Raw genomic sequence first — 24,520 nt, forward strand, 5'->3', positions numbered from 1 at the left:
AAAAATCTTAAATGTAAACATAAGATTATAAGACTTTTAGAAGAGAATACAGTAGAACACATTTGTAGCCTTGTTTAGGCAAAATTTTCTTACATATGACACCCAGAGCACAATCTATTAAAGAAAATATTGACAAACTGGAATCTAAAAATATTACAAGCTTGTGCTCTGCAAAAGACACTGTTATGATAATGAAGACAAGGCATGTACTGAGAGAAAATATTTGCAAAGTGTATATCTGATAAAATACTTATATCCAGAATAATAAGTATCTCCAGTATTTAATCAGAAAACAAATGAATAAAAATGAACAAAAATTTTGAGCATACAGTTTAGTAAAGAAGTTTACATGCGGCAAATAAACACATGTAAAGATGCTTCAAATCATTAGGCATTTGGGAAATGCAAATTAAAACCACAATGTGATGTCACTACACACCTGTTAGAGTGGCTAAAAGTAAAGTCACTGACCATATCTAGTGTTGACAAGGATTTGGAGAAACTGAAACTTGCATACACATTACTGGGAATTTATAACCAGTTTGAAAAAAGTTTATCAAATTCTTTAAAATTAAATATTTAAAAATATTTTTATTGTTATGTAGCCATTTTAATCCTAGAAATCCATTTTTTTACCCAAGAAAATGAAAGAATGTGTCTTTGTAAACACACATACATGGATGTTCATAGCAGTGTTATTTGTCACAACTCCAAACTGTAAACAGATGAAATGTCCATTAACAGGGGATAAACACATTTTAGTATAGCAATAAAATGGGAAAAAAAGAAGCAATGAATCATTGGTATATTCTACACATAACTGAATCTCAAAATAATTTATCCCAAGGGAAAGAATTTGAACTAAAAGGCATACATACTGTATAATTCAACTCACGTACATTTTTATAAAATTCAAATTAGCATATAGTGACAGAAAGCAGATCAGTGGTTCTTTGGTGATGGAGCATCAGGGTGGGATGTGATGGAGAGATTACAAAGGGTCATTAAAAAGCTTTGGGAGTGATGGATAGACCCAATATTTTGACTCTGGTGAATTTTTTGGTGGATGTATACATATGTCAAAATTTATCAAATTGTGTACTTTAAATATGTTCAGTCTATTGTATGTCAATTACACATCAAAAATTTGTTTAAAAAGAATATATTTAGAATGGCATTAAAAGATGCTTAGAAGTAAATTTAATGAAAGATGTGAATTGCTGTAGGACTAGTATTTGTGAACATACACAAGTTGACTTTAAATTTTATATGAAAATGTAAAGGGTAAATAGAATTAAGACAATTTTGAAGAAGGAAATGGGAGGACTCATTCTACTAGGTATCAACACTAATTATAAAGTCCCAATAACAGAATGTACATATAGACAAAAAGAATAGAAATTCTAGAAATAGATAATACATAATATTGAAACATAATATATGACAAGGTGGCACTTCAGAGCCATGGGGTAGCAGTGGTGTTGAATCTTGACCTTAATCCACTATACAGAAATCTAAATAACAAGTTGATTGTAGATGACAATATTAAAGAAAAAAATTGAGCTTTTAAAAGATAATATAGAATAAGATCTTTTCAGTCTTATGTAGAGAAATATTTCTTAAACAAGACACAAAAGAATTACACTTAAATTTTAAAAAATTGACATATTGGACACAAAAATATTTCAACGGGACACAAAAAGAACATAATGGATATCTGATAAATTGGACTACATTAAATTTAGAATCTTTGGTCCATGTAACATTGTTTGAGGATGAGGAAGTTAAGCTGAGGCTGGGTACTAAACAATACAATTTTTGAATGTTTTATGTGTGATAGTATTTGCTTCCCCATTTCCATATGGGCTATGACAACAGGAGATCTATTTTTGAAGCTGTAGTAAGAGATATTTTGGTTAGTTTTTGGATGAACTTACTAAGAGGATTCAGAAAAGTTATCTGAATATTTTACAGGGTTAAAAATCCAATGAAATAAAATAGCAATTTACCTCTCTGGAATAGGTTAAATAGCTAAATCCATGATAACTTGTTATTGCTAAAAATAATTTATTTGGGGAAATGTGTTGTTCACTGATCTCCTGATACATTCTTCAAGCTGTGACAATGTTAGACTGACATTTTAAAACTCACATCTCTATTCCTAACAGAATCATAAACTTAATGGCATATTCTGCCAAATGATAATAGTTGGGACAGTGATCTAACTCAGCTTCCCAGTGAGTCTCAAAAAGGAGAAGGCTGCAGTGGGAATGCAACCTAGGAAAATGTGGATTGTACTGGGGAGTCATATTTTTATAAAACATTTGTCTAAGTTAGAAAAAACAATAGCAGAAGAGAAAGGACTTCTGTTTTTAGTCAAGAAGGTGTAAATATAAAACTGGGCAAACATGTGAAGCAAAGGTTTCAAGGAATTGGAACACAGAGAAGAGAAATAAAATAACCCAAGCAATTTTGAAAAATCAGAACAAAATTACAGAACTTACACTCCCTGATTTAGAGACTAATTACAGTTTTAATAATCAGTGCAATGAGTATTGGGGTAAGGATAGGTAAACAGATAAACAAAATATAAAGTATAGAGATAGACCTTCATATTTGTGGTCAATTGGTTTTTTTGACAAACATGTTAATGTTGAGGCCATTTAATAGAAAAAGATATGCTTTTAAACAAAGACCATGGACCAACTATATAAATTTTTAGGAAAAAATAAATTTTGATCCCATATCACACCATACAGAAAAATTAATTTGAGACATAGACATAAAAGAGACCTAAATTTTAAAGTAAACTATAAACTTGCTGAAAGAAAACAAATGAGCATATCTTCATGATCTTGGGAAAGGCAAAGAATTTTCAGAGAGAATACAGAAAGCACTAAATATAAAAACTTTTAAAATGCATAGATTGATTTTCATCAATACTATAATATTTTGTTCATCAAAGACATGGAAAGAAAATAAAAAGGCAAGGCATATACTGGAAAAAATATTCTTGGCACATATCCCTGACAAAGAATTTGTACCCAGAATACTAATGATATCTTACTAATTCATAATAAAAAGAAAAACAGCTCCAAAAATGGTCAATATATTTGAACGTTACAGAACAGCATATATAAACGATCATTAAACAAGTGAAATGTATTAGTATCATTATTAAGTAGCAGGTAAATGCAAATTAAAACTAAAATGATACACAATTCCACACCCAGAATAGACAAAGTATAAAGAGGTTCACAACACCAAATATTGGTAAACATGTGGAATAACTAGAACTTTGAGTGTAATATGGTACTGTACTTTGGAAAACTTTCTAAAAATGTGAAACTTATATCTCCTCTCTGACGTAGTAAGTCTACTAAGGTATATACCCCAAAGAAATAAAAAATATATGTTTAATACAGATGGCCAAGAGGCCTATGAAAATTATTAGAGAAATGCAAATCAAAACTACAATGAGATATAACCTCACACCAGTCAGAATGGCCATCATCAAAAAGTCTACAAACTATAAATGCTGGAGAGGGTGTGGAGAAAATGTAACGCTCCTACACTGTTGGTGGGAATGTAAATGTACAGCCACTATGGAGACCAGTATGGAGGTTCCTTTAAAATCTAAAAATAGAACTACCATATGATCTTGCAATCCCACTCCTGGACATATATCAGGAGAAAACTCTAATTCGAATAAATACATGTACCACAATGTTCATTGCAGCACTATTTACAATAGCCAGGACATGGAAGCAACCTAAATGTCCATCAATAGATGAATGGATAAAGAAGATGTGGTGCATATATACAATGGAATATTACTCAGCCATAAAAAAGAATGAAATAATGCCATTTGCAGCAATATGGATGTACCTAGTAGAGATTATCATGCTAAGTGAAGTCAGACAGAGAAAGACAAATATCATATGATATCACTTATAAGTGGTATCCAAAAAAATGTTACCAATGAATTTATTTACAAAACAGAAATATACTCACAGATTTAGAAAACAAACTTCTAGTTACCAAAGGGGAAAAGTGAGGGAAGGGATAAATTAGGAGTTTGAGATTAACATATAGACACTACTATATTTAAAATAGATAACAAACAAGGACCTACTGTATAGCACAGGGAACTCTACTCAATATTCTGTAATAACTTAAATGGGAAAATAATTTGAAAAAGAATAGGTATATGTATATGTGTAATAGAATCACTTTGCTATATACCTGAAACTAACACAACATTGTAAATCAACAATACTTCAATATAACATAAAAAATTTTAAATATATATTTAAAAACACTTGCACAAGAATGTTTATAATAGTTCTAAGCTAGAAAGAACAGAAATGTCATCAACATAAGGATCAATAAATTATTGCAGTATATTCATCATAATGGAATACTACTCAACAATACAAAAAAATTAACTACTGATACACAAGCAGCATGGAAGTTTATGTTATGCAAAAGAAGCCAAACATGCATCAGAGTATACTAGTATAACTCCATTCATGTAAAGTTCAAAATCAGGGAGAATTAATCTATGGTGATAGAAATCCATAGTGGTTGCCTATGGGAGGAAGAGTGGCTTGGGGTAGACTGGAAAATGGCATGTAGGATCTTTAGGGGATGATGGGAATGTTCTTTATTTTGCTGTGGGTGTTGGTTAAATGAGTATAAACATTTAACCAAAACTCATTGAATTGTACACTTAATTCGTATGCATTTCTCTATATGTAAATTTCCCCTCAATAAAAATATTTAAAAACATATGAGCTAACCTATGTAAAATGTATGCATGTTACACCTCACGTCGAAGATGAACTAACAGTACCCAGAGACTGTGCAAATTTTACACAGATGTGCAGGAGAGGACACATTTTACTCTCCATCCCTTAGTCCACCTCATAGAATCACAAAGACATTAATCATCAGTTGTTAAAAGTAATTCAATATTTAACACATAGTGCGTTAGTAAAAGTCACTATCATAAGAAAATTCAAATCATACAGTGCCTTAAATGCAATAAAAACCTATTCCTCATTCACATAATTTCCAAATTGATGCTCTTGATTGGTGGGTAGATCCCCTTGAAATGTCCATTCAGGGACTGAGCCTTCCACTGGTGGCTCTGCCATTTACAAGGTCACAACCCATCTTGTCCCCATTCCAGCCAGCTGGAAAGGAAAACAGCTTGAAGAATCACGCCTGGTAAGATTTAAGGTGTGGGACTAGAAGGAGCATACAGCACTTCTACTCACATTCCATTTTCTAGAACACAGTCACATGGCCACATCTCATTGCAAAGGAAGAATGGAAATATAAACTAGCTATGTGTTCAGTGAGAAAGCAAGTCTGGTGAATAGATAGCCAATCGTTATCACATCTATGAGGAGTCCATGTGCAAGGAAGGAATTCTGTTTCTTTTTTTCCTCATTTTCTCCTTCTGTTGTCAACTTCCACTGAGGAAGATGTGCAAAAGCTACCCTGTATGAATATGAATATCAAGTAGTTATCACTCATTCTTAAATATTCTGAAAGCCAAATTGCTAGGCATGTGTGTGAAGCCATCACATTTTATTATGTTTGCTGGGAACAAGCACCCTGAATGAATGACTATGTATCTATGATCCAGAGAGCCCTGGGGATCCTCAGAAAATGATCAAAATGTCCATGAATCCACATGAAATCTAAGTAAGCCTTGTCTGCCTAAATAACATTTTTCACACATTTGTGTCTTTCATTTTTCAGAAATAATAGCATATTCTAGTTAATGTCTTATTAAATTCATAGTAGAATTTTGTTACCATACATGTTTTTTTTTTTTTTTTTTTGTGGTACCTGGGCCTCTCACTGTTGTGGCCTCTCCCGTTGCAGAGCACAGGCTCCAGACGCGCAGGCTCAGCAGCCATGGCTCACGGGCCTAGCCGCTCCACGGCATGTGGGATCTTCCCGGACCGGGGCACGAACCCATGTCCCCTGCATCGGCAGGCGGACTCTCAACCACTGCGCCACCAGGGAAGCCCACCATACATGTTTTGAATTACTTTTATTTTCATTTTAGAATGGAGTCCTTACATCAAAATGCTTGGAAATCACATATTCTAGATGATTACCAGCTGTCATCATTACTGTGGCCAAAACAGCAGTCTGTTTCAAGACATGATTTAATTCAGATTTTTTAAAAAGTCAGTCAAATTATTTCTCGGCATTAAAATCTTATACAATCTTGGGCTTCCCTGGTGGCACAGTGGTTGAGAGTCCAGCTGCTGATGCAAAAAAAGAGAAAAAAAAAGAAAATCTTATATATTCTTGAACTCTCAGAACAATTATATTTTCTACAAGATTTTTTCATTTTAAGAATTAAAAGTCATCAGAGCAAATTTCCTGCTGGGAGGCATCCAATCATATGAGCAGTAAATACCAAGACCACTGAATTTTTTTTTTTTTTTTTTTTTGTGTGTGTGGTATGCGGGCCTCTCACTGTTGTGGCCTCTCCCATTGCGGAGCACAGGCTCCGGATGCGCAGGCTCAGCGGCCATGGCTCACGGGCCCAGCCGCTCCGCGGCATGTGGGATCTTCCCGGACCGGGGCACGAACCTGTGTGCCCTGCATCAGCAGGTGGACTCTCAACCACTGTGCCACCAGGGAAGCCCCTGAATTTTTGATATAATCATAGATTTATCCTCTAACCAGGTCTCTTTAAGAAATATTCCTCTCTGTTCATCACTCATCAATCTTTTTACTTTTTTCTTAGGTTTTGAGATGGATAATACTGTGTTGTGAACCCAGTCTCTAAGGATCCTCTCAAATTGACCATCAAACCAACAAAAGCATCTTACTACCTGCTACTTAGGGTTCTACCTGCTATTTACACTGCACCAACTCCACAAACCAGCAGGTCTTTACAATTTTTACAATTAGTATCTAGTATTATATCCTTCGTATTATTAACTCCACATAAAAACGCAACTTCATTGAATTCACATTCACATCTGCACCAAGATGTAACATTAACTCTCTAAGGGTGAGAAGAATGCAAAACCAGGAATACAGAAAGTTATGGAGCTTTTCACCCTCCAGCCAGTATCTAGGTTTCCTGTAAGGCAGAGAAATTAGAATCTGGCTATGAAAAGAGTAGACATGGAAGATATTCCCTAAATGTTAGGAGTTTTAAAAAATACATTTCACCTCTTGTTTCTAAGACAAATGAAGGCAAGTTGTTTTACCCTGTAAATAAGTGTTTTGACATCTTCATTAATAAACAAACCAGTAATGAAGGTAGATTATAAGGTGTTGTGACACTGATGAATGGAACTGAGATGAAACATTCCAGGCACTGGCCACTGCTTCCTTCTGGAAATACAGACTCCTCTCATGACAAACGTGTGATGCTAAGAGTGGGTGACAACTTTTGAATAACAGAGAGCAATGTAAGTATTAAATGAACTAATAGATTGTAATCTTGAGTTATTCCATTATTAAATAGTGAGCTCAAGCCCTCCTTCAAAACATAACCAAAACAGGGATTTCCAAACAACTCCCATATAACATCAGACAGTATAATTGGTATTATTAAGTTACATTTTAAAATAAAGTTAAAAATACAGTATATTCTAAAAGTCACAGAAATGTCTTATGATCATTGCTTATGAACTTCCTTAAAAGGTCTTAAGATATTAAAAGCCTTCCAAATCAGGATCCTTTGGCAGCCTGTGACTGCTGATATCATTGAGTTGATTGCCCAACTCTAAGTGAATTAGTCTAATGTAAAAGCTTATTTTGTTGCCTGAGCAGAAATGAGAAAAGGCAAAGTCATCAGTGACAGTTTTTAATGACTAAATGCTAAGAAGCAATGTCTCCTAACACCCTCACTAAATTCTCTCTTAAAAGTCATTACAGATACTCTTCTCTTCTGAGGGCTGGTTTCCTTTTTGTGTCTCTAAATAGATTTTGGGAAAAAAAAGCTACTGTCCATGGCTGTCACTATTAATTAGTATCTCCTGAGGGCTGCTTCCTGCGCAAGGCACTCACCATCCCCGGCCAGACCCTACAGGGACTTACAGAAAAACCTTGTTTACTCAGCGTGGCTCTCATGCTTGTATTATTTGATGGCATTATGGAGAAGGACTCATCGGCGTCTCTCTGTAGGAGTTGAAGTCAATTTTATATGTGGTGAGAACTTCACCTGTGCTAATCTTGGAGTGATGAATCCTCAGCTGGACATAAAATTTTAGGAAAAAAAACAACTGTGAGGTGAATTATGCAGCTTATAAATTACAAGCAGTGAAAACACTTCTATTGAGTTATCTTTATAAATCTATTTTTATTCAATGTTGTTTCACACAATCCTTATTATTATTTATTTTTCTCTTCTTAAATATTATGTTGCTTCTCATGAGAAAATGACTTTCTGAGGAAATTGACATGGCAGTCTTTTCAGATCTGGCAGGTAGTTTTTTAAATTTATGGGTATAATAATAGAAATTCTTTCCAAGGGTGTTTGTAGACTCAGAAGCTAATGTGCCAAATTGAGCCACATTTTTGATCAGAGGTATTTGAAGGGTATCTATTGTTTTTCTGTTCTCTCCATTCCATTTTTCCTTCTTTTGGTAACAGGATTCAGCCCCAGAAGTGGGTGTGAGACTCACTCGGGGCCTGCTGTGACCATCCCAAGACCTTTCTCACTGCACTGTGTAGAGAAGAAGCTTGTTTATCTGTAGCTTCAAGCCTGAGATGAGGGAGCTGGGGACTGCTGGTGGTCATGGTCCTTCCTGAAGGAGAAGCCAACTGGAGAGGTGAAATTGGTGAGGAAATAGACTCAGAGAAGATAGGGTGAGAGGCCTGGGGCTCTTGGGGGTTTACGGTTGTTTGTAAGGTAGGATCCTCCTTTCTAAATTATGGTAATATCAGGTTGATAATCCCTCGTTTTACTTGAGCATTTGAATTGAATTTCCATCCTTCAGCTGCCCTAATCAGTTTGGAAACCCAGTGCCTTTCTGGGATGGAAGACTCCATACAAGTCTTTGTGGTGTTCAGTCTCTCTAGTTTCCATCCCTACCTTCCCTGATTAATGATGATTAGAAACAGATAAATGCTCCTATAAATCAGTACTTGCTGTGTGCTAAACATGAGACTAAGTACTTCACATGCATCATCACACTGAATTTTCTCTGTAACCCTGTGAGGAAGATATAATCATTTTTTCCTTTTCAGAGATGCAGAAGTTACTAAGGCAAGGTGCACTACCAGCAGTTGCCTCATTTGAACACAGAGCCCACCTTCTTAATTTCCCATCAGGTAAATCTGGAAATCTCAACAGTGGGCTAGAATAATAGGGAGGCTTCCGAGGAAAGGGGTGGCAGAGGTGATGTGCTTTTCCTTATTTGTCTCAATTTACATGTTCTCTGATTTTGTTGAGACAAATCTACTATCAGCATAGGTGGTGCCCGATTTGTTTCTATGGGTTTCTTGTTCACAAACTATAATTTGAAATCTCTCATACAGAAAAAAACAAAATTTAATTTTTGGAACCATAGACCAACTACAGATTTTTTGTAGAAAGCTACTGAATATTTATTGCTTTCATGCAAAATGATAGCCTTATAGTTTCCCATATGTTCAATGTTACTGGGTATTGACATAAAGAAGTGATTTCTCAAACACCCACGGAATCCTACAAATGCTGTCTGCCCAGTGATATTTACAACATAAAAAAATGTTCACACTTTCTCTCACTTCCTGATACAGAGGAATGGGAAACTTTGTAAATGACAGTTATTAATTTACAGACTTGAATTTTTTTCTTCTAAAATCTCTGGGCTCTTTGTTTGGAGCCAGAAATTAGTTTTGCCAAAAATGTTGGACTACTGACACTACTTCTAGCTTTGTTAGCAAAAATATATAATACATATGAGCTTTTGCTTCTTCAGCCATAAAATGGAGATAATAAGAATGTCACAGTGTATGGTTGTTGTGAGAATTAAAGAGTGACGTCAACACACAGTAACTGGTGTCAGGCACATTAATGATAAATAGAAGCCATTGTTGTTCACTGTAGTAGTAGTTCTGTGGGTTTATGTCAGCAGACCATCACCCTCGGGCTGGCAGCTGCTCCTCTATACACACTCTAACATCTCTTAGTTAATCACAGCCTTTATGCTGTTTGTGGAGCTGGGTACAGCCTGTGGAGGGGGTGATGCTTTGCCTCACCCTCTAAGCAGTTGGGGAGACAGTGGGATGGAAAGGGACATACAAAGAATGGAGGTGTCTTGCTTAGATCCTAAAAGAGTAACTGGGAGCTAGTTCAGAGAAGGGAGTAAGAGGACAGCTCACCAGTGAAACTCACCTTCTCCCAGAGAGGGCCTAATGGACTGTATATGGACTTGTCAAAGATGTTTGGAATTATCTGAGATGATCCTACTGCCAACTCCTTCTGCGACGGCAACAAATAGTCTTCAGCTGCTAGCAGTTGGTACTCAGAAGTCAGCCATATCTGGGATAATTGGTGATTAAGTCAATGGGCTGCAGAGTTGGCCAGGGGGGGAGCCACAGAGCCTCAGGGAGAATTTTAGAAGCACCATGAAGGACTTAGGCCAATGAATTATAAGATCAACATGAAGTAGGTATGGTTTTCAGAAAATATGACCAAAATTAACTCAAGTGATAAAATACATCAAGAGAAATTGCAAAAGTTGTCCAAGAACTCTCCTGAAAATGGACCAGGTCCAGTTTAAAAGATGAGTGCTGTGACCTCTTTAAGAAAGAATTATTTCCTATGGCATAAATCTGGTCCATAAATTGGAAGAAAAGTTGTCCAGCTCAGTTGCCTAAGTTTGCCAAATGATGATAATTAACCCATACTAAATGAAAAAACAGGAAAATCTTATCTGAGGATATAAAAAACATGTAAATACATCAAGATAATGATATTTCTAAAGGGTACACTCAATGTAGCAATTCTCCCCAAACTGATAAATTTAATGTGATCCTAATCAAAATTTCAAGAACATTTTTAATGGAACTTGACAAGCTCATTTTCAAGTTCATATAAAGGAGAAAATATAGAAGATTAGCTAAATAAATTATAGGGAGAGAAAAATGGAGGTGCTTGCTCAGCAGATATCACGTCATGAACCATATAAAGAAATAAAACTATAAAAATAAGAATAAGAGTAAATTAATAATTCAGGGAGCCGAACAGATAATTCATACACAGACACACACACAGTGTGTATATCATGTTATATATCATGATATACATAGTATGTTGCGTATATGAAAGTCACAGTGTTTCAATGTAGTGATGAACGTATTGAAAGGATACACATGTCACCTGGCATCGGTTATTCTTGATGGAGGTTATGAAACTGGGAGATGGTAAAGGGATATAACCCCATGTATTTCTAAGTATTTTAATCTTTCATACCCAGAAGTATTTCATTTTTTTTTTTTTTTTTTTTTGCGGTACGCGGGCCTGTCACTGTTGTGGCCTCTCCCGTTGCGGAGCACAGGCTCTGGACGTGCAGGCCCGGTGGCCATGGCTCATGGGCCCAGCCACTCCGTGGCATGTGGGATCTTCCCAGACCGGGGCACGAACCCATGTGCCCTGCATTGGCAGGCGGACTCTCAACCACTGCGCCACCAGGGAAGCCCCAGAAGTATTTTTGTAATGAATTATGTAAGGTTTTTAAAATTTTTTTTCTGAGAATTTGTGTATTTTCTGTTTTATTTTCTGCCACATTTATTTTGTAAAATGAAGGAAAGAATTTTAAGAGGGAAGACTTTCCCTCTGGAACTGGGTTAAGATCCTGGCTATCCCATTTTCTAGCAGGGGGAATCATGGATGAGTTATTTAACTTCATTCTGTCTTAGGTTTCTCATCTGTAAAATGGGACTAATGATACTTTATGTGGCTGTTAGGAAGGTTGAATGAGATAAAATATGTCATGTGCTTAAAAAAGATTACTGGGCTTCCCTGGTGATGCAGTGGTTGAGAGCCCACCTGCCGATGCAGGGGACACGGGTTCGTGCCCCGGTCTGGGAAGATCCCACATGCCACAGAGCGGCTGGGCCCGTGAGCCATGGCCGCTGAGCCTGCGCGTCCGGAGCCTGTGTTCCGCAACGGGAAAGGCCACAGCAGTGAGAGGCCCGCGTACCGCAAAAAAAATAAAAAGATTACTAATGAAGCCCCTTGAGTTGTTAGCATGACTCATGTGAGGAATAGAAAGAAAACAAGCATGGCTGGAAAGTATGGGAGTTTGTGGGGTTGTTCTAAGAGAAATATTTCAAATTTTAAAATGATTCCTAAAGGCAACGGGAAGAATTGAAATATTTCTGTGCAATGAAAACATGACATCAGATACATCCTTTATATAGATTCCCTTGGCAGATTAGTTATTTCATTATAATTTATTACATTTTATAGTTTAATTCTATTTTATAATTAAATCTATTGCATACTATATGTCAAGAACTTTAATTGATAGCTAATGATAATGTGAACACTGATATGTAAAAGAATATTTGCTTCTGAAAGCCTGTGAAGTACAACTGTGGCAATTATCTCTCCCAAGAATGCATCTTGTGGCTTAGTCAGTTCAGTGGAGTTGTGTTTTGCGGCCCTTCTGATTGCTTATGACCAGGGACAGGTTATTTATGCTACTGGTGAACTGTGGGGAAAGAATCAGCAACTCAGGCAGCTCCGAAGAGTCCTGGGAATTTGAGTTTGTGACATTTCAGTCTTTAAAATGTATATTTACTTTGTTATTCTAATTTTTTACTTCGTTATCTTATTATCCTAATTGATTATTTTAAGAAATCTCTTATTAAAATATACCACACACATATGCATACATATTTAATTTAGATATGTTAGCACAGGCATAGGTTTATGACTAGATATTTTAATAAGTTGTTATGAAATTGCTTTGTATTATCAGAAATTTTATAGAGAATTTTAATACATGTTTAATACATGTTTTGGGAATAAATCATTTTAAATTATATATACTGTTGGTCTCTAAAAGCAGCATAAAAGCTTTAAAGAGGCAGCATTACCAACCTGTCTTTTTCATTTACTCTAAATAAACACATGTAAGTCTTATGACAGGGAAGGTATTATACGAGGCTGTGTTTGATCTAAGTGACTTTTGTTTCCTCAGCCTTTGACATTTTAATCTTTCTAAAACATTTGTGGGGATAGGCAGAGAAAAACAACTCCCTTTTATAATGCTAGATAGAGGAAAAAAGATCTCCTGAAAAACATCGTGATGTAATGGGTATTGGGCTCAGAATGTAAACAGAGATATTAACGTATCTATTGAACTAAGAAAACAGCTGTGATGAAACCGGAATATTTGCCCATAGTTTTGATGTTAAGATAAAGAAAAGCTAGATGCATATAACAGAGCATTCTACCAAATGTTCACGTATACGTTTACCAGTTGTTTTAAGAAAAGTGAATGGATCTTAAGGTGTATAATGCATACATTTATATTAAATGACACAGATATTTAGTCTTAAATTCATATCAGAAATATTTGTGAAGATTCAGATATCTGCTTTTCTGAGATAAATCATGGTCTTATGTGTAAAATTTCTAGGGCCAGATTTCTGGAAGTGGAGATTGCCTCTGCCCAAGCAAAGATACAAATGCAGACTTCATTTAAATTTTGTGAAGTTTGTGAAATCGAATAATATGCAAAACAGTCTACTGAGTTCAATCCCTGGAGCTTTTCATCTCTGTGAAGTACTGGTCTTTAACTTACAGCAAATATTACTGGTCATTGTTAGATCGAGTGATTTTTAAGTGTTTATTATAATTTCTAATATTTCTATTATTAGTCTTATAACGGATGCCCTTAATCAGAAACATTTTAAATTTCTAATGAAATGTTTGTAAGTTTATATTTAATAATTAGAATTTCAAAGAAAAAAAGCAGATCATGAGCAGCCCCAGTAGCCCTCACTTGTCCACATTTCTGCTTCTGTTCACTAATCTTTCCAGAGGAAGCCATTTTGAACACCACGGAACAGGTTTGTCTATTTTTAGACTCTGTATCAGCTGGTTTCTAAAGCCTTTTAAACCGTGTTATGGATTTGGACCTCAGGGCCAGTGTCAGATGGGGAATTATGCATCTGTTTTATGCTAATGCACCTGGAGAATCCTCAGGAAGACTAATGGGGGTGTCCTGGCCAACATCCCCAGTAGTGTAAGGTAAGCCAAGGGACCTCATCAGCCCCAGGCTTTGTCCCCAAAAGAATAAGAGTGGAAACCAGGAGCAAAAGAGCAGATCATGCTGGACATTTTCCCAATTGCCCTTCATATCTCCTCCACCATTTCTCTCCATCCTGCTCTGTGTTCTGGGAGGTGGTTATAGGAACCCATTAACAGGGTCCCCACACTCTGGCTCCTTTGTGTGTCTCCTTAGTGGGAAGGGCTGGCAGGAGACTGGAGGAAGGAGGAAAAAGAATCAGGGAATTGATTCCCCCAGAAATTTCTCTGAAGTGAAGCTGTTAAAGAAAAAAATCTGACACTTGTGAAAATTATAAGGAAGATTTTATTCAGGACTATCGGAATAGGTGTCAAGATTATTGCAGTAGGGGAGCAGAATGAGGCTCAACTCCTAATACAGTAAGAATGGGTAGGGTTTTATAGCCAAAGAGCAGGTTGGGGGCCGGTGGATGGAAGATGACTAAGAGTGGACATCAAGGGTGGGGCATTCTTGCTAACCTGGCCTATCTATAGAGTTCGGTGAAGGAAAGAGTTTGTCAGTGCCCCCTGAGGGTCCTCTCTTCTAACTTGTGCTTCCTGCCCTTGCTCCTGAGGCCTGCTACTAGGCGGTGATTCCCTGCTATTACAAAATCCCATTTTTTGGTTTTCCTTAACTTTGGCCATACCTTTGTAAATAGTGTCTAATAAATTCTCCTGAGTTACCCCACTGAATAATTCATCTGATACCATTCCTAGTCTCTTTCTCTCTCTCTGCCTCTCTGTGTCTCTGTCTCTTTCTGTCTCTCTCTCATCCAAGCTCTAACAAGCTGACCTTCTTCCTCTTACAAAAGTGTGCATCACATTCATGGCTTATATTTTGTCTGACCTGAAGCTATGTCCCCATTCTTCTCCCTGCCACCTTCCTCTTTTTACTCACATCTTGACTCACCTCCCAGTCATCCCCCAAATTATCTTTCCAACTATACCTTCTTCCAATATTAAATTTTATTTTTTTCTTAGCACTGATCACAATCTGAAATTATATCGTTTAGATACTTCTCTACTGTATTGGTTAATGTTCAGTTGTAGACAGCAATTTTATCATTTTTAAGCAAAAAAGGTTTTTTCTTTGTTTGTTTATTTTGCCTTGCACACTTTTGTTTACAGAATCTCATAGAAGTTTAGGAAACAAAGTTTGGTTGTCACATAGCAAGAAGAAGTCTACCTAGAAAACTGCCCATCCACCATGTAGAACTGTCAATGACTATCCCACTGCCACTGCCATGTATTGCTGGGGAGCTGCAGACCAAACCTAAGATTCTCTGCTAGAGTCACAGCAATGACAAATGACACCTCAGGGCTGTTCTTCCTGAAAAACACAGGACCTGACCTCCTAAAACTCACTTCATATCCCAGGTCTTGCATGATGCAGAACCTAGCTGCAAGGGAGTCTGTGAAGTGGACACTGGTGTTCTAGCTTCTGCTGAGGAAGGGCTACTTCAGTGGGCTTAAATGGTGTTGGAAGAGCCAGCTGCATTTTCTGTCCCACTCCTGTAAAATCTGAGCTCTCCCAACAGTGTAGATGGTTTTTTCCACTGAATAGTCAGGGTCTATATTAGCAACTGCTCTACTGTAAATGTTCAGTAAGTTTTTTTTGGAATAAATGAATTTAAAAATATATATTTCACTTTTATTTACACAAAGGGGCCACACTGTATATTCTGCACTTTTTTCCTTTAATAATATATCTTACAAAATTTCCCTATATCAGCACAGTTAGATTTATCATTTTATTTTTAATGGGACACATAGTAATCACTATATAATTGTACCATAATAAAAAAAAACAGTTCCTTATTGTCAATTTGTATTCAATTTTTTTTTTTTTTTTTGGCTGCATTGGGTCTTCGTTACTGCACACAGACTTTTCTCTAGTTGTGGCGAGTGCAGGCTACTCTTCATTGCAGTGTGTGGGCTTCTCATTGCAGTGGCTTCTCTTGTTGCGGAGCATGTGCTCTAGGTGTTTGGGCTTCAGTAGTTGCAGCACATGGGCTCAGTAATTGTGGTGCATGGGCTTAGTTGCTCCGTGGCATGTGGAATCTTCCTGGACCAGGGATCAAACCTGTGTCACCTGCACTGGCAGATGGATTCTTAACCACTGTGCCACAAGGGAAGTCCTCAATTTCTTTTCAGTGCTTAAATAATGACAATGAAAAAACTTAAATTCATACCTTGTCAAGTACACCTTAAGGTAAATTTCTACCAGTGAAGTTGATGTCAATGTATTTGTATACATAAAAATATGATAGAATTGCCTAATTTCTTTTTAAGTAGACCTAGCTCCACACATTATTTTATTTTGCTAAATACATATAACATAAAATTCACAAATTTAGCCATTTTATGAGTTAAAAATTAGTAGCACTAAGCATGTTCAGGATATTGTGAAACCATCACCACTATCCAGTTTTAGAACATTTTCATCACCTCAGATAGAACCCTCCTGCCCATTAATAGTCACTCCCCATTCCTCCCTCCTTCCAGGTCCTGGCTACCACAGATCTGCTATATCTACGGATTTGCCTATTATGGATATTACTTATAAGTGGAATCTGTTTCCTTCACTTAGCATGTTTTCAAGGTTCATCCATGATTTAGTATGTATCAGTACCTCTCTTCTTTTTATGGCTAATAATATTCTGTTGTTTGGGTAGACCACATTCTTTATTCATTCATCAGCTGATGTACATTGGGTTGTTTCTACATTTTGGTTATTGCGAATAGTGCTGCTAGGAACAGTCATGTACAAGTTTTTGTTTTACCTCCTGTTCAAACAAAATATTTTGGGAATATACCTAGGAATGGAATTGGTGTGTCATGTGGTAACTCTGTGTTTATTTTATTGAAGAACCATCAGACTGTTTCTGTGGTGGCTGTACTATTTTACATTACTGCCAACAATGTACAAAGGTTCTAATTTATTCATATCCTCCCCAACACTTGTTAATTTCCATGTTGTTGATTATGGCCATTCTAGTGGGTTTGAAGTTTATCACTGTGGTTTTGATTTGTATTTCCTTAATGGTTAACGATGCTAAGCATCTTTTTATGTGTTTGTTGGCCATTTGTATATCTTCTTTGGAGAAACGTCTATTCAGGTCCTTTGCCCATTAAGAAAGTTGGGTTGTCTGTTTTTTGTTGTTGAGTTTTAAAAGTTCTTCATATTTTCTGGATACTAGGCCTTCATCAGATATATGATTTAAGATTATTTTCTCCCACTCTCTGGGTTGTCTTTTCACTCTCTTGGTAGTATCCTTTGATGCTCCCAACTTTTAAATTTTGATGAACTCCAAATAATCTATTCCCTCTTTTGTTTTTGTTTTTTGCAGTACGTGGGCCTCTCACTGTTGTGGCCTCTCCTGTTGTGGAGCACAGGCTCTGGACGCGCAGGCTCAGCGGCCATGGCTCACGGGCCCAGCTGCTCCGCGGCATGTGGGATCTTCCCGGACCGGGGCACGAACCCGTGACCCCTGCATCGGCAGGCAGACTCTCAACCACTGTGCCACCAGGGAAGCCCTATTTCCTCTTTTGTGACGTGAACTTTTTGTATCATATCTAGGAAACCATTGCCAAATCCAAGGTCATGAAGATTTACACCTAGATTTTCTCTTAAGAGTTTATAGTTTGGGCTCTTATATTTAGGTCTTTGATCTATTTTGAGTTAATTTTTGTATAGACAGTGAGGTAAAGGCCCAAATTCATTCTTTTGCTTGTGGACATTCAGTTCTCCCAGCCTTTGATGAAAAGACTGTTCTTTCCCCCTTGTCAAAATCAATTAACTGTAAACATGGAAGTTTATTTCTTGGCTCTCAATTCTAGTCTATGGATCAATATGTCTATTCATATGCCAGTACCACACAGTTTAGATTACTGTTTTGAAATTAGAAATTATGAGCCCCTCAGCTTTGTTATTCTTCTTCAAGTTTGTTTTGGCTATTTGGGGTAGTCTGGGAATCACATAGTCTTTTTAAAATTTTACTATTATACTAAAGTCAAAATGATGCACACAATATTATTTTAATTTTTATTTATTTAATTATATTCTATCCTAGCCATCCTACATATATGTATGGGCCTGTTATATTTCTTTTATTTCCTTTTTAAAAATAAACTCCCTATTTATTTTTGTTACTCATTTTTCTTTTGAGTTTTCAGTCTTTTTAAAATTGATTTGTATGAGCATTTTTACAAGTTTAAGAAATAACTTCTCAACTCTCATGTGAGCTTTTCCCCTTGTTTTTTTTATTATTTTGACTTAGATGTGGAAATTCTTTAGCTATATAAATGTTCAAATTTTTATAATTTCAATGTTATAAAGATTTTCTTTTTGACCTTCTTCACCTTAAGATATAAAATCACCAAGTCTTTCTGATAGAACATTCATGGTTTTCTGTTACCTTTAAATTGCTGATTTATTTGGAATTTATTTTGAAATAAATCATGATGTAGAGATTCATCTTTTTGGTTTTTTTTCCAAAAGATGAGTCAATTGGGCTGGCATGAAACCCACTTTCTTATCATGTATGATTTTTTTTTTTTTTTTTTTTTTTTGCGGTACGCAGGCCTCTCACTGTTGTGGCCTCTCCGATCGCAGAGCACAGGCTCCGGATGCGCAGGCTCAATGGCCACGACTCACGGGCCCAGCCGCTCCGTGGCATGTGGGATCTTCCCGGACTGGGGCACAAACCCGTGTCCCCTGCATCGGCAGGCGGACTCTCAACCACTGCGCCACCAGGGAAGCCCCCCATGTATGATTTTTAATGCATTCATTTATATGAATATTTATCAATTTAAAAACTTCTTCATAAAGTATATCAGACATGTAGAAAAAACTCACAGTTATAAGTATACAGCTCAATGAATTTTTACAAAAAGAACACATCTATGCAACCAGCCCCAAGTCAAGTAACTTAATTTTGTCATTATATCAGATCAGACACCCTCATCTCTCCTCTCCAAAATCATTTTTTTCCTTAGGGCAACCACTACTCTGACTATTAATACAATAGACTGTTTTATCCTAACTTTCAACTTTGTACAAATAGAATCATAGAGAATTATACACTTGTGTGTCTGGCTTCTTTCACTTGATATGTTTGGAGATTCATCCATCCTATTGTGGGCATTATTCTTCTTCTGTTCTCACAGTTGCATAGTATTCCATTGTGTGAATACACCACAGTTTACGTATCCATCCTATTTTTTGATGGGCATCTGGATAGTTTCCAGTGTGGGGCTATTACAAGCAGTGCTGCTATGAGCATCCTTGTACATACCTTTTGTTGAACTTATATATGCATTACTGTTGGGTGTGAAATTGTTGGGTCAAAAGGTATGCATATGATTGGTTTTAAAAGAGATGTAGAGACTTCCAAACAGTTTTCCAATGAGATTGTACTAATTGACACTCCCACCATCAGTGTACCTGAATTTCAATTATTCTACATCCTTACAGACACTTCATATTGTTGATTTTTCTATTTTAGTCATTATACTGGATAAATTGAGGTTTTAATTTGTATTTTCTTGATGAGAAGAGAGGGAGTGCACATTTTTTATACGTTTCTTGGCCATTTAGATATCATCTTAATTTTCTTGCCTGTGTCTTATTTGTTGTTTCTCTTTTCATACTGAATTTAGGGGTTGTTTATATTGTTTATATATTCTTTCCATTGTCAGATATATGCACTGCAAATACCTTCCTCCATTCGGTAACCTGACTTTTCCCTGTCTTATAGTGGTTTTTTGGACATAATTTTTGAACTTAATATATTTCAATTGATCACTTTTTTCCTTTATAGTTACTATTTTTTGTGTGTCCTTGTTAAGAAATCTTTACCTAATCTAAGGTCATTAAAGGTTTTTTTTTGGTTGTTTGTTTTTGCCTTTTATATTGAGATCTGCAATCTATCTGTAATTGTTTTTCTTTATGGTGTGAGGTAGAGATCAAGATTTAATTTTTTCCATATTGGTACTTGGATGGCCCAGGACCATTTATTGGAAAGTCCGGTCTTGTCCACTGCACTGAAGCATCAAAAAGTGAGTCTGGGGCTTCCCTGGTGGCACAGTGGTTGAGAGTCCGCCTGCCGATGCAGGGGACACGGTTTGTGCCCCGGTCTGGGAAGATCCCACATGCCGCTGAGTGGCTGGGCCCGTGAGCCATGGCCGCTGAGCCTGCACGTCCGGAGCCTGTGCTCCACAACGGGAGAGGCCACAACAGTGAGAGGCCCGCGTACCGCAAAAAAAAAAAAAATTTGAGTCTGCTTCTGGACTCTCCTTGTCCCTTTGGTGAGTTTGTAAATTCTTGCAATAATACCACACTGTTGTTACTTGTTTTAATTAACTTTATAAAATTTAATTGATTTTATAACAGATCTTGATAAATCATAGTGTAAGTTTTGTCCTTTAAGTAGAAATGCAACAGAATCTGTAAGTTAATCTATTATAATTAATTAGTGACTCTTATCAGTATCTGTATATAAGGTCATATATAAAAAACATATGTTGTCTCATATCAGCAACAAACAATTGAAAGCAAAATTTTAAAAGTACTTTTTCAGCATGGTGATTTCAAAAATCATGAAATATATAGTAATAAGTCTAACGAAAGATATGCAAGATCTCTATCCTGAAAATTTTAAAACACCTTTGAGAGAAACTAAAGAGATATACATGTGGAAGGAAATACAAAGTTAATGGATTGAAAAACTCAAAGTTGTAAAGATGTCTGTTCTCTCCAAAACTGATCTATAGATTAAGTTCATTCTAATAAAACTCCAAATGTTTGTGTGACTGTGCAATGTGCACACATGGAAACGGATAAGTTAATTGTAAAGTTTATGTGGAAATACAAAGGACCAAAAATAATCAAAGCAATTTATTTATTGTATTAAAAAAAATCATTGCTTTTTAAATTTCATATTTATTTTCATGTTACATTTTATGTTTTCTTTGTTTTCGTGATTTTTCTTGTTTTGTTATTGACGTTATCTTATTATTAAAAAAATTTATACAATGGGAATAATGTAAGTACCTGTAACCTGAAATATTGAAAGACTTCTGTGAAATTATCTGGATCAATTACACATATACACCTTCTTTTTTTGGTAGGTCATGGGGTAGTTCTTTGACAATGGTCTCAAGGCTTCAAGTTATTTTTTTTCTGTTGGAATTTTATGACTCTTCTGGGGACAATTATATTAACATTTTTCCCCCCAAAATTTTCCATTTATCCAGATTTTTATATGTGCTTACATCCATATTTATACATTAAATTATTATGATTCTTGAATTTTATTTCTGAGGTTTCTCTTTAATTATTATTATTTTTTTAACTTGAAGATGTTAATTTCCTCCTTAATTAGATAAACTTGTGATTATCTTTAAAAAAATTTTCTTTCCAGATGCATGTTCTGGATTAAAATATCAATTGTACTGTTTTTTGGAGGAAACAGCTTTGTGTTTGTACCTTGATAACCTTACAGGTGTGTACCCACAAAGGCCACATAAACAAGGCTTGAATCCAGGTTAGTGGTAGTCTAGACAGAACATCTTATGAGCCTGCCAGAACATAAAAGCATGGGAGCCTTGTGAGTTGCTCCTGTAAGACCATTTGTCATGTGTTTCCTGGTCTACCAAGAGGCTGGCGTGAAGCGGTTTCTTACTGCCACCTGGGTTCTGACAAGGGTCAGACTCTCTGCCTTGCCACCCTCAGACTACAGCTGCAGGCTGTAAAACTGCCTAGCAAAGCATGGCTTTGGTTCCTCAGCAACAGAGACTCCTGACATCCATTTAATATCATCTGACCCCTTTGTTTCCATGTCACCGGTGCAACGGCTAAGGAGCTGGCACCTGGGCCACCCTTGCTTTCACTGCCCATGTAAGAAATAAACAGTCTGAATCTAAAAAAGGGTTTATTTCTTTATCAGATGAATCTATCAAGCTTGGCCTTGCCTTGTGTGTGACATGTTTTACTCTTTTTAAATTTATAAATTTTTGTTATTATTATTCTTTCTGTTTCTTTTGTTGTTTATTTAAACATTTTGAATTATATTTAAGGTTGAATTTTATTAGTCTCCCTATAATTCTTAGAGGGAAGTTCTTAGCTATTTAAATGTTTTAAGAATTTTCTTTTGAGCACAGTTTTAGCATATCTTGTTAGATTTAATACTTTTTTTTTCTTATAGTTGTTTTCTAGATTTTGATCTCTTTCTTGACTCAAGTGTTACTTACCTATTAAAAAATGTTTAAACATTTTTATTTACTTTTTTGCAATTTCTTTCTAGTTATCTCACTAGATCAGAGAATGTAATTCTTATAGTTTAGATTTCCTTCATTTGACTTTATTTTCATTTTTCTTTGTGGTCTACATGGTTAGATTTTATCAATGATTCATGGATGCTGCAAACACACTCATTAGTTTCTCAGAATCTCTGTCTTCTCACTTGTCTGTGTCTATCTGACACAAGGTCTGACATTTTTGGTCTCCCCAACTCTCTTACTGTTGTGCTTAAATCAATCTCCCCTGCATTTCTTGTCCCTGAAGAGTTACGAGAGTGGCTTTATTACTGAGCATAACTTTTGTCATGATTCTTTACCTTGTTTAACAACTTCTGCCTTGAGTCCAAGCTTATCAGATTTTAACGCCACAAACCCTACTTCTTTTTTCTTGGGATTTATCTACTACGTGTTCCTGTATCTTTTGTTTATAAACTTTGGTAGAACTGCCAGTAAGAAATAACATACTGTTGGGTATTGATTTATTTCCTCTGTGGCATTAACTGACTTCACTTTACTTACATATAAACATACATGCATAATTTTACACACAGGAACAAGCTTCATGAATCACTGTGATTTTTTAGTCCCCTCCCCCCATATTGGTGGACTGGTTCTTCTCTTCCCCTAATTCCCTTCCATCCAGATCAGGTCCTTCTCCCCACACAGAGAACCCATGATGACAGTGCAGTACTGTTTATCTTCTGGATTTACCCCATGCTACACACACACATCATTCCTGTCTACCTCTGTGTCTATGACTGTGTCTGCATTTACACCCATGTCCGCCTGCACACACACCTCGATGTTCACGTCTACCTCAGCCCCTGCAAGTCTCCTACATTTGTGTGCTGACATCTCTGAATTCCATGTCCTTTCAGTTTTCCCCCTTAAGTTCTTAGGGAATTTAAACATTTTTAAGAAAATTAAAAAAAAAATCTTACCCACTTTAAAAAATTGGTTTCTGTGGAATGATTGCTCTAAATGACCTTGCCTACCATTATTGGAAAGTAGAAGCTCTACTTTAGAATTTAGCTTCTTTTTGTATTAATTTTTGTAAAATTGGTATGTTTTTGAAAACAAGCATTTTTACCCTTTCCTCTTGTTCATTTCTTATTTTGAGTCTTCTGTAACATTGTATAGTTTTTTTTTAATATATACTCCTTGTGACATTCTTGTTAAATGTATTCTTAAACGTTTTAAAGATTTTGTTGTGAATATAATACACACACACACACACACACATTTCTTTTTCTAGTTGCTTATTAAAAAAAAAAAAAAAAACAACTTATTATTTTCATTCATGTCCACCCAGTTCACTAAATTCAAAATTTTCACCTCGAGTATCATGGCTTATCTAGGGTGTTCTCATATCATTAGCAAAGAGAAACAGTTTTACCTCTTATATTTCAATGTTTATAAAAGCTATAAAAGTTTTGTTATCTTTATTAGAACTGTTCATACAGTGTTGAAAACTAATGAGTCAGTGGGCTTACAGTCAATTGTTTTGTGGTTTCATTATTTAGGATGCTACTTAATCTTGGCATTTAATATATGTCATTGTCATGTTTTCTTCCACTCTCAATGTCAATATTTTGGTTACAATTTTTACATCTACGTTCATAATTATTTTCTGTACTACCACTATATTTCAGAATTGGATTTATGCTGACCTTATAAAATAAATCAGAAGCCTTGTTTCCTTGCCCATGTCTTGTCTGTATCCAAAAAGGTGAGCCAAACCCAGGCATGGATCCACAGGACTCATCCTTGCATAAAAGGTTGTTCTCTTTCCTCTCTCCTCTATAAAAACTTGTCTTACTTTTGGGTCGATTTGAATGTTTTATATTTTTCTAGAAAACCACTTCTTTCCTCAAATAATTTAAATTTGTTGCATCACATTGCCTGAAGATTTCACTTATGATTCCATTGATTACCTTGCCTCCC

Source organism: Stenella coeruleoalba (assembly GCF_951394435.1).
Source record: "Stenella coeruleoalba genome assembly, chromosome: 7".
NCBI lineage: Eukaryota > Metazoa > Chordata > Mammalia > Artiodactyla > Delphinidae > Stenella > Stenella coeruleoalba.